The sequence below is a fragment of the Peromyscus maniculatus genome, chromosome 14, assembly GCF_049852395.1.
Source record: "Peromyscus maniculatus bairdii isolate BWxNUB_F1_BW_parent chromosome 14, HU_Pman_BW_mat_3.1, whole genome shotgun sequence".
In the NCBI taxonomy this organism is placed as follows: domain Eukaryota; kingdom Metazoa; phylum Chordata; class Mammalia; order Rodentia; family Cricetidae; genus Peromyscus; species Peromyscus maniculatus.
The window spans coordinates 82207309-82219062 of record NC_134865.1 but is presented as its reverse complement, the minus strand read 5'-3'; the positions used below and the strand labels follow the sequence as shown (position 1 = coordinate 82219062).

At 51.9% G+C, this 11754-nt stretch overlaps 1 long non-coding RNA gene across 1 annotated transcript; it reads right to left on the bottom strand.

The window, feature by feature from the left end:
• Window positions 1-3554: 3554 nt before the first annotated feature.
• On the bottom strand, window positions 3555-11158 carry LOC143268561 (uncharacterized). The gene is made up of 3 exons (XR_013044625.1): window positions 11037-11158; window positions 8515-8707; window positions 3555-4207 (listed from the first exon to the last, which is right to left on the bottom strand). It is a non-coding gene; the product is annotated as an uncharacterized LOC143268561 (long non-coding RNA).
• Between the last annotated feature and the right edge of the window lie 596 nt (window positions 11159-11754).

Genomic DNA, 11754 nt, shown 5'->3' with positions numbered 1-11754 from the left:
TTAAAGCACTTCCCTATATGACCTAGACAAACTCATTATTACCCAAAGCTGAGTAATGCCATCAGGTTCCCAGCAGGCGCTAAGCGAACTGCATTCTGGAAGACACAGAATTAACACTGCCAGATAATAGTGGAAATTCCCCTTCTGGGGGACCCCTTTGCTGACCCCCATCAGAGCCCGTTCTTTCTTCAGGGCACCTTGGCCAGAATCTTGTTGCTGGGCTTAGTATAATGAAGGTGTCTCTGAGTTTGTCTCTTGCTTGATTGACCACTACACCCTGTAATGTCTTAGGAACTTTGAGGATGGCTTGTCTGCACCTTCTATCCCCCACAGAATGAAAGTGTGTGTGCGCGCGCGCGCGCGCGCGCACACACACACACACACACACACACACATACACACACCACTTTCCACCTGTCCTTGCCTAGCCCTTTTCCGAGCACTCTCTTAAAGCGGTGTCATTGGATCAATACATCTTCTTCTAGCCTCTGCAACTGCCGTGGGAGGAAATGGTCCCTTTGCTCCCTTGACAATGGTAGGTAGTTGTTTTTTTCCTCTCCAGGGTCGAGTGGCCCTGAGGCATCAAAGAACACTCAGCCTGGATAGCCCAGGCAAAGACTGAGCAAGCAGCCCTGGGTGAGCTGGGGTGATCGGAGGGACCCAGACAGATAGTCCCTGAACTTTGAAGAAAAATCAATATTCACCAAGAGTTTATGGTCTCATAAAGTCTCTAGTGTAGGGCCACTTCCTGGCTCCCAGGTGGCCCAAGGTGAACCCTGCCGATTGCAGAGCCCCTGGCAGTCCACTCTCCCTGAACAGCCAGTCTGAGGACATGGTTGGGGGAGGGAGAGAAGCAAGAGCCACCTGGGTCAGGTTGGGCGTCTAAAGGTGGCAAAACTACCCCAAGACCCAAGCAGTGGGTGGAGGGGTGGCTCCCCTATTCCTTTGGAGGTACCTAGATTCGACAAGTAGCTAACAAATGTCCACTCTGCTGAGGCACTGGAGATGCCGTTGGGACCCCCAGCTTGGCTGGAACACACAGGAAGCCCAGTGCATTGTGGGTATCCTTGCTGCATGGGTAACAGAACCCAGTGACTCCAGGCTGATTAAGTGCTATCCACCAAAGCCATAAACAGAGGTGTGGTGCAGGGCTGCTTAGGACAGACAGGGTTCCTTCCTGCACCTTGGGTCTGGTTCCCTCATACTTTCCTTCTTAGCTTCCTCCTGAACTCCACAGCCCCTCCCACTGTCTCTGTGTTCTTCTTCCATCTTTCTGTTCCTTTCCCCTGGACTCCCACAGCGCTCCCGTAGTCTAGTGCCTAAAGGTCAACTGGATGCTCTCATACTAATTGCCTAGTTTTTGACACTGAAACAGAAAGGCTCCTGACCTAGTGTGGACCACCCTGGGCTTTTAGCTAGTGCAGGATGGGTGACCTGGGATGTGACTAGCCGTGAGCTGCTCAGAGCCTGCCAGTATGAGGATGCCTCTGTGAGGCAGAGGTGGAATGCCTGGGGTGGGTCTTGCTTCATCCGCCCCTGATAAGGGTGTGCCTCTGGCAAGCCCCTTAGCTTTGCCACCTGAGACACGAAGTTCAGCGGTGCCTGCCCCAGAGGGAGCACATGTGTACATGGCCACGGAGTTGCCATCAGGGCTGTGGCGTCCTGAAATCCTGCTTTGATTGCCTCAGAACACCCCCAGACACCCGTGGGGTCAGGGAGTGTGGAGGTGTTGTGACTTACATAATGTCAGGGAGAAGCAGGAGCCACTGCCCAAAGACCGGCTTCAAAGGGCAGCTCCGGGCCAGGCTCCTGCTTGCTGATTTTATAGAATTCCACATCCTTTCAGGGTCTTGGGTTACAAAACAGTCACCGAGAACTCATGCGCCCCATTAACACCGAGACTTTTTTATGTATTTACGATTCAGCTTAAATTTTTACCCAGAGAAGTTTTCAAAATGTAACATGTGTTAGTCACTGCGTGAATTGCGAAACCAAGGAACTATCTCCAAAGCGCTGGCCTTGACAATGTAATCTGGCAAGGCTTAGGGAGGAATAAAAATAACGCTTATGGCTCGGTAGCGTCGCCATCTCCAAGGGTGGGGGAGAGCAGAGCCCTTCCCAAGTCCACAGGTGGCTGCTGTGCATGTAAGCAGGGTGGGTGGCTGCATGGTGCCTGTCTGAGCTCACTCCTCCGGGCTCCAGGCAGGGTGCTTGAGCTCAGCCCAGGCGACAGGGAAAGAAGAGACAGGCGCAGCGATTCAAGCATTCGGATGGGGCCTTTAGGTCTGCTGCTCGCTATCCAGAAGATCTCGGGCCCAGAGGCTGGAGGACATATGGGAGTGGCAGCCTGTTCTGTGGTGGGAGTCCGGTTCAGGGTGATGGGGCTGTACTTTTCCCTCACAACGACAAGGCCAGCCTGAGTTTTCTAAACACAGCGAGCCTGCATCTCCCCCCCCCACCCCCCCCCCCCCCGGAGTTACAAGCCCACAGGTGGCTCAGTGAACGAGTAGTTTCTGAACCTGACATGAAAGTTCCTATTTGCACGTGTGTTGTCTGGCTTCTTTGGGTTTGCTTTTCTTGCTATCACAGTCCTGAGAGATTCCTAGTGGTGTTTCTGTGAAGGCAAAGTGCTGGGGCTTTAAGACCCTCTGGGTCCCGCCTTCATTCCCCCTTCAAGACTCACTAGCTACAAGAGCCACACGGTGTCTTCCTGACCTCTGAGACCCAAGGAACCTGCTCCCATTATTGAGGCCAGACTATGTCCGGGATCCTGAGCTAGTCCAACCCCACATGCTGCGAAGACACTCCAGGCCAGCAGGACCTCACCTGCTGCCTCCGGTTGAAGGACCTGCATTAATACTCTGCTGGGAGGGGTGCTGCCCACTAGGACCACGGCTCTGGGCTGTGAGGGAGTGACTGCTGAGCCTTCTGGAAGTCAGGGAGAGGGAACCATGATTCTCTTTGTTCTGCGGAGGAGGGAGCTAGGATTTGGTAGTCCCTTGTTTACTCATCATCATGGCAGTACAAGACAGAGCTGGGGTTGCACATGCCTAGGACCCCTCTTAATGTCCTCCCTGGAGAGCATAGCCCTTTCCACTTCTGTAGTTCCCATAGCCTCTCCAACTGTCCCCAAGACTCAGCTTGTATCCCTTGGTTCTGTCTGGATCTTTTCCCTGTCTTGAGTTATATGTCGCCTCCTTACTCCTGCCCTGCCTTGGCACCCGTATTTTCTGTACCCATCTCACTAGGTAAGATACTAGATAACTGGAAGATGGCGAGCTGGAGGCTTGCTGGCAGAACCTGGCCTGGGGCAGCCACATAGCAGACTCCGAACACAGCGCCTTGAAAGAATGGTTTGTTGATATTCCCTGAGGCTGGGTTCCACGTGTCTGGGCACAGGAGGATCCAGCGCCCTCCCCACCTCCAGGTCTTTGGCTGGTCAGCATTTCAAATGATATTGTTTCATATTAAATTATTTCAAATTCCATGGACCCTGGTTTCACAATCAAATAATTTGATCTTGTTTACAAATGGAATTTTTATTTTTTGACGGTTTCTAGCTTTGCTAGGCTGGATGGTCAGTGGAAGTGTGTCCTCCTATGCCCTCCAGCCCATCTCCGTTACCTTCCCTGGGACATCTTGGAGTCCGGGAATTGTCCTGGAGGTGGGAGGCCAGTGAGGAGGACGGTTGTCCTTAAGTGTCCTGTGGGGAGGTGACTTCACTAGCTAGGGATTCAGTGACCAGGGCTTTCTCGGCTTTATTGCCCTTTCCCACCTTTTAGCTACAATCATGAGAAACCTCACAAATAATGGGATTGTAAGGAATGCTTGGTATCCATCATCCCAATGGCCCAGCCTTTGGACTAAGAAGCTAAGGCATGCGACCCCAAGCCCTGTCTCAGGTGCTCATGCTCCCTCTCTGGGATTCCTTTCTTCTGACATCCTTGATCACCTGGAATCCTACCAGGGCCCCTCAAAGCCTTGGGGGGGTGATGCCCCGGATGTGAAAGATGTGACCTCTGGAGTCCTGGGTTATGTATGGGATAGGAAGTGGAGATGAGCGGAGCCTCCATAATGCAGTCGTGGCCAAGCCGTAGATGGGGCAGGTTGAGGGGGCCAGGCTGAGGAAGGCTGGTAGCGCCAGGAGGCTGAGGAGGAATGCCTGCTGTAGACAGGACCACGCTGGACAGACGCTGTCAGATCCCATCTGAAACAGACAAGAACATTTCACCTGTATAAATATTTTAACCAATGAGCTGAATTTCGGGCTCTCTCTCTGAGTCCCTTTGTTGCCTGGGACACTGTGTCCGCCAAGGTTCTCTGGAGAAACAGTCCATAAAAGGATGCGCTTGGATGAGAAGATGGCTGACTCGTGCTGTGGCCAAGCGGGAGCCCAGGGAGAATAGAGAGGTTATCCGGAGCCTGAGTCTCAGGGAGGTCTAGCTCACCCCCAAGTTTACATGATGAAACCCCAACTTTCTGGCACAGACTATTAGGAAGTGGGGCCCTTTGGGAGGCAATAAGGTCATGAAGGTGGAGCCCCCCTGGATGGATTAGCACCTTTATAGAAACAAAATGTCTCTTTCTTCCTTTATCTGACAGGATCTCATGTGGTCCAGGCTAGCCTCAAACTTTATATGGAGCTAAGGGCAATCTCGAGCTTCTGATTTTCCTGCCTCTACCTCCTGGGTGCTGGGATTGCAGACATGAACCACCACACTTAGTTTATGAGGCCCTGGGGACTGAGTCCAGGGCTTTGTGCATGCTAGGCAAGCACTCTGCCAACCGAGGGGCAGCCCTGGGGTGCTCTCTCTCTCTTTCTCTCCCCTTCTACCCCTCTCTTCCTGCTTTGTCAGAACAGAGGGCAGCCAATGCTTGGCAAACCAAGGAGTAGTCTTTGACCAGAACCCAACTGGCAGCACTTGAATCTTAGACTTTTATCCCAAGACGCCGAGATTTCAGTTCCAGCTCAGGCGGGGACCATCTAGACGTCCGAGCGCAAAGCCATTTGGTAGGATGGAGGATCCTCTAGTACTGGGAAGTGGGTCTGCCCTTTGTTCTCTCCAGGCGTCAGCTGATGGGATGAGGCCCACCTATATATCTGGGAGGGAAAACCGCTCTCCTTGGTCAGTCCATCCCCATGCTAATCTCATGCCAAATACCTGCACAGAAACACTCAGTAACATACGCTCGTACGTTCTTTATTTAGCTTCAAGGCCCTGCAAATAGAAACCCAGACTTGATCAGATCTCTGTGAGTTCGAGGCCAGCCTGGTCTATAGAGCAAGATCCAGGACAGGCACCAAAACTACACAGAGAAACCCTGTTTTGAAAAAAAAGAAAGAAAGAAAGAAAGAAAGAAAGAAAGAAAGAAAGAAAGAAAGAAAGAAAGAAAGAAAGAAAGAAAGAAACCCAGACTTGATCATCAGAAGATAGGCATTTGAGGAGCCCATTTTCTAAATTTTTTTTTTCTAAAATTTTCTCTAAGTGAGTCATGATGGGGTGGCAAGAGGCATCACCACCTCCTGGCTGAGAGGATGGATGACCTGGATCAGCTTTGCTAGCATCCCTGCTGGGATTGACTCAGGGTGTCCTGGCTGTTTCCAAAAGGCAGATTGGAACTGAACTGCTGAGGGGTCACAGTGAGGAGCCTGGTTCTGCATGCTTCTCTGCAGGGATCCCCAGGGCTGGTGTTGGGGGGCAGACTCAGGAAAGCCCAGAGAAAGTAGTGTTGCTGTCAACTGCTCTAGGCTCAGGGCAGGCACTTTAGTCTATAGAGTATCCTGTATGGTGGATGCAGGTCAAAGCTTGCCGAAGTACCATTTCCCCAAGGCACCTGGAGTTGTCTCAGAGCCTGGTGCTCCTTACTGCATCACCATAGTCTTTGTGGGTCCATGTGGTCTCTCAAGGCTGCTGTCACATTAGATGCTAGGACCATGTGTGACTACAGTCCTCTAACCTAAATAGCCACAGAGGCTCTTAGCCACCAAAATCTCTAGACTGGAACTGCTTGCAGCTATGATGCTCAGATCCGGCAGAGGTATGAGGGAAAGGGGACCCTCATCCATGTCACGTCAATGGAAGTTCAAATCCAGGCGAGTTAAACACACACACACACACACACACACACACACACACACACACACACACACACACAGTGTGGCTGGTGTAGTATGCATGCAAATGGTGGGGGCACACAGATCTGGGTTTGTGTTCACATGCAAGGTGCATCTGCATGTCCCAGAATGAGTGGGTCTCTAAATTAGCACAGGGGAGAAAGCAATAGGTGGGACAATGGATGGTCCATTTGTGGGATTAAACAAAAAGAAACAGAAATAGACAGTGGTGCATGCTTCTGAAAGACCAGACAGTGACTGGTCATCACCAAACACATGAAACATGAAGAATCCCTTCCTGAGTCCCCTATACAGTTAGTTCAGTGGGTCCTCAGCAGGCCCCAGGAGGTCGGTGCTATCATTTCTACCTGCTTTGTGGGTAAAGAAACTGAGGATCAGGGAGGTGATGGACATGCCTAGGCAGTAGAGGCGGTCTGTGATGAAGTGGGATGTGGACCTTGTCTTCTAATTGATGCTGATGAGGACATGAGATGGCTGAGTAAGGCTGAGGCAGGAACTCATTTCCTTTAGAAAGTTTTTGTTTGTGTCTATGAAGCGTGCATGCGTGTTCATGTGTGTAAGTAGGGGGTCAGGAGGTATGTGTATGTCACAGTGTGCATGAGCAGGTCTGAGGACAACCTCGGGTGTTTGTCTTCACTCTCCAACTTGCTTTTGAATCAGGGTCTCTCTTGTTTTATTCCATGTGAGGTCTCTTCCGGGCTAGCTGGCTTGTGACCTTCAGGGGGTCTTCTGTCTCAGTTGCCTACCTTAGCAAAGGATACAGGGATTACAGATAGCACCTTCTGGACATCCGGCTTGTACAGGTCGTCAAGCTGGTGTGGCAGATACTTTAACCTGTCCATCCATCTTCCTGGCTCTCATTTTCTGTGTGTGTGCACGAATGCACGTGAATGCCATTATTTACCTACCTTCCTTCCTCACCACCCCCCCGCCCCGCCTTTGTGATAGCTAGCCAGAGAGCCCCAGCATTTTACCAGCTACCCCCCAGGCCTCCTTTTCTTTTCTGCCTTTCCACAGCCTTTTCATTCTCTCCCTGGGTACTTATTTGACTATTTTAGAAACTGCCAACAGAAGCTCCCTGGATAAGGACAATGAACTTTGGATTCCTTTACTATGTTTTACTACATTTCAAAGTAAAAATGCTGTCATGTTGTTTTAAAAAATCTCCTCCCTATTCAAAGGGGAGAACATGGAGCCCGTGGAGAGTCGGTGGAAGAAGTGGTCAGGATGCTGTAAAAGTGTCCCCAAGTCTCGGTGAGATACATCGGTGTTTATTCATGGACACCGGCTCCGTGTGCTGTGATTTGGAAAACAGTATGTTAGAGCTGGAGAATCCTAATCAGGGTCTAATTCAGGTCCTTGTAGCAGAGGTGGATGCCCAGGCAGAGGGACAGGCTTGCACTTGCTCCAGATCCCACTTGGCTGCCCTGGCTCTAAGCTGGGAAAGATGAGAGTGGCCTCTGACTCCTGCGCTGTGGCTGCGGGGCGACCAAAGTCAAAACCGTCCAAGGAACTATACTTAGTCCAGGACAGAACTCAAGGGCCACCTGGCAGCAGAAGTGTCCCCCTAAAAGCCTGGCACACAGATCGCCTCTTTATTCTCCCCTTTCCATCTCCAAGTCTGCTCTCCAGCTCATATCCACTACTCTTTAACTTGCCTGACCGTTGAGAATGACGTTGCCATTGGTGACTGCAGGTATCCGGGCAGCCAGTGCAGAAAGGCCACTTAAGGCTTCAGTGAGTGCCACGGCTTTCACAGGAGACCTAGGGGCTGGCACGGGGTGGGCTTGAGGGCTGGGGCTGATTAGCTCCATGACTTACTTAAGGGAGTGGCTGGCTGGATGGCTGCAGATGAATGGCCGAAGCCTTAAGACAGTAACCCTGTCTCCCAGGGAATTCTCTCGTCCCAGTTTCAGTTTAGGGGGTAGGGTGGGGGAACAAAGACTTCTGCCCTGTCTCCAAGGGAACCAGTTTGCCCATCCCCCTCTTTGGCCAGTTTCCTCATGGTGATTCTGGGATATGATGGGTTCAAGCCTCTTACAGACCTTGATCCTAGTCCCTTAGAATGTCCACAGGGCTGGGACCCATAACAACCAAGCCCTGTTTCACAGATCTGTTGAGATGCCATGTAGGCAGAACAGTCTGGTGGAAAGCCCCATGTCTGGCCTTTCACAGTCTGCCACAGCAGCTTCTCAGGGCCTTCTCCACTCTTGGTATCTTTCACTTGTAAAGGGTCTTCTAGGTCCCCAAACTCCAGTCGTGATGTCTCTGAACTTAATCTACTACCTTCTACCTTTCAAAAGAGGCATTGACATCGAGGGCCCAACACTCTGCAACCAGTTGGTCAAAATACCTTCAAGTGTATTCCCGTGACTGACCTGGTCATAGGTGATGGGCCAGGTGTAGATGCAGGCTGGTCATCTCCGTTTTTGTCCTCAGTGTACGGTATAGTCACAACCTCCTGAGGATGATCCATCAGGGCATGGACAGGGTTGTGGGTGTAGATTCAGAGCTGGCATACTTCATGTGGAAGCATCCATCTTCTCCAGCTGACTGGGCTATGACCCAGACCTGAGGGTGGCAGTGTAGGGGAGTGGTTGGACACACACAGCTGTTTCTCCAATGCCTTCTCACTCACTTTCTGGGGTCAATGACAGAAACTCAGCTCAGATGGCCTACAGGTAGTTCTTGTGATCAAGGAGTTCAAGGTCAGCTGGACCCAGCTCCGACATCATCCCCAACACTGTCCAGGGTACTGAGTGTCAGTTTCTCTCTGGGTCCTCTTGTCATGTGGGAGGCTGTGCTAGCCCAACTTCTCCAGAGAAACTGCACATGCCTTCGTGTATGGCAACAGTTGGCTCCTAAAGAAGTGGAGTTACTGTGGAGAATTATTGGGAGAGCTGGAGTTCTTGGAGACCTTAGAGGGGAGGTGTTGGGGACTAGAAGGAGTGTCTATTAAATGTGTGAGTCACTCCCAAATGCCTATACTAAGATCCCAACCTCTATTACACAGGTCTGTGAAGGTGTGTGTGTGTGTGGGGGGGGAGCTCTTGGATGGGACGAGAGTCCCAGAAGAGGCAGGAGAGCCCTCTCTCACTGCTGAGCTCCGTCCGTGTACCGGGTTCGCCATCTGTCCCAGCTCAGCTTTCCCAAGGGTTTCACTCCTCTGTGGATTTCCTCCCTTTTCTGGCAGAGCTGGTGCCGGCCCTAGCTGGGTTCTTCCTGCCAGTTCAACAGCCTCCGCTCGGCTCCATCATCATTCCACTCTCAGTCGGCCCCACTAGGGGAAGGTGCTGGCGGGTCACCTGTCCAGTCAGGACACCCGTGGACTCGCCTCTCCCCGACCACATGGACACTCTGGGGAAGGGGTACTGAGCTGGCCGACATAACCATGGGTATCTACCCTGCCATGAGAAGGAGTCCATGTGGAAGGGGGGTTTTGGAGGAAGAGTGCAGAAGGGCCCATGCTGCGGATGTTACGGAGATGATGAGGGTGCGGCTGCGCCTTAGTCCACCTCCCCTGTCCCATCCGTAACCCTGTCTCCATGCTGGTTTCTTCTTCAGTCTTCCAGTGTCTCCTGGGGTGGTGGCTTGCCTCTACATTAACACTGTCATAACTCCACCAACCACAGGTCTCATGCCCGTCCTGGCCTGATCCCTTGGGAAATTTTCAGCTGGTTTTGTGGAACACACCTCCGTCTGGAAACAAACTTTGACTTCCTGTCATGGTGTTCCCTTAATGTGCCCGAGAGTCTCTCTTTACAGAGTACGGAGGGGAGGCCATTCTGGGTTGAAAACCACCCCTCCCCACAGAGTCCTTCCCTGTATAGGTGTAGCCATGTTTATTGTTCCTATAGGGTTAGCTTCCCCTGACCAGGAGGTAGGCAATAGGCTTCATTATATCTGATACCTAGGGTAGCCTGGTAGTGAGTGAGCCTTATGCTTCTTGGGTGCCCTGGAGGGCCTTAAGGGACATCTTGCACAGCTCTGGGGAGGCTTTAGAATGTCACCATAGGGCACTGCTTCCAGGACAGTTTCCCCTCTGGGACAGCAGGTGTGTGGACCTGTGCCTGTGTGAGGCTGCAGTGGTCCACGGCCCTTTTCGGAGTTCTTAGTCTCTGGTCATAGAAAGCTTGGGGGGACATTCTTGACCCCCCTGTCAGTGCCTTCTCTTTCCTTTTCAGACCCCTAGGTCTCCACTTGAAGGAAGGTGGGCACCAAGAGACATTAGAGGTTGAACGTGGTGCATGTATGTAAGGGGGGTCCCCACTACCCTGGTCCTCCATTTCCAGGTGTGTGAGATTGCAGGGCGTGGTAGGCAGGAGCAGCTTGGACATGACCAAAAGCTGCCCAGTAAACAAAACCAAGAGATGGATTGAAAAGGGAAACGGGATATAGAGAGGCAGTTCAAAGGCCACACAGATTGGGGTGGATGCAGGGAACCGACCGAAAGGCTTAAATTAGGTCTTCCAGGACTGCTCAGGGTGATGGGTACTTAGGGAGGTCCCACAGTTCCCCTGGGGCCTGTAGTTGGAAAAGGTCAGGGGTAAACTACCCTACGTCATGTGCGTTTCCTCTCTTCCTCTTCTGCTGCCACACCAGTCTCCCTTCTGCCCTTCGCTGATACCAGCCAGTTCGCAGACCGGGACTCATATGCATACAGGCACCAAACATTCTCCAAGGGTTGTGCTGTCACAGTAGACAGTGTCACCTTCCCTGTGCACGTGGTCCATGGCCAGTCACTACCAGACAAGACCCCTCCTTCCCGTATTCCTGTTTTGCCAGGGCCCAAGTCACAGTCTGAACACAGGGGTGGCCTGACTGTCTCCATTTCTGGAAAATAATAGTACCATTTGGCAAGGCCAGCCCCCAGCTGGCTCTGTCCACACTGGAGACTCACCATGGTGCTCTGTGAATCCTCTTCTACTTCAAGTCCTCAGGAGTCTTGCAAAGCCCCAGATACGTTGTGGGGAAAGGAACTCTTCACAGACAGCTTGAGCCAGATTGCACATTTCAGTAAGTTTCGTGACTAGACCAAGAGAGAGTTAGTGGTCAGTTTTTTCACCAATACTTGCAGACTGGGGGGAAACCAAAGTTCACAGAGCAGGGGGAGATGCTGAATTTCAACACATGTAGCTGGAGGATCAGGGCTTTCTGTGCCTGTGTGTGTGCTCAGGCGTAAGTGTGAGATGAATCTATGTACATGTGTGTGCATATCACACACAGGGAATGGGAAGCAACCATCCCCAGCTCGCATGGTAATGGAACTAAAGTGGTTATTTCCTGGCTGGGGTGGTAGGTCTGTGATGGGGCAGGAAGATCTTGGCCTGGCCCGCCATGGGGGACAAGAATGGAGAGGAACATAGTCAACTCTCTCAGGGCAGAGGAGGGAGGGACAGTGGTGAGGGAACTGAGTTTTCCCATGATGACATGTGCCCAGGCCTGCAGAAGGAGACCTGGCCTGACCCTGGGCATGACAACAGACAGAGTATAAGAGTCTTCAAGGGGCCAGGAGAGGTAGCCTCACCTTACTCTGCCACTGGTTGTTCCCCAAACCACATCACTATATCTCTCTGGGACCCTACTGCCAATCTGTAAAATGGTGCCCTTATCCAGTA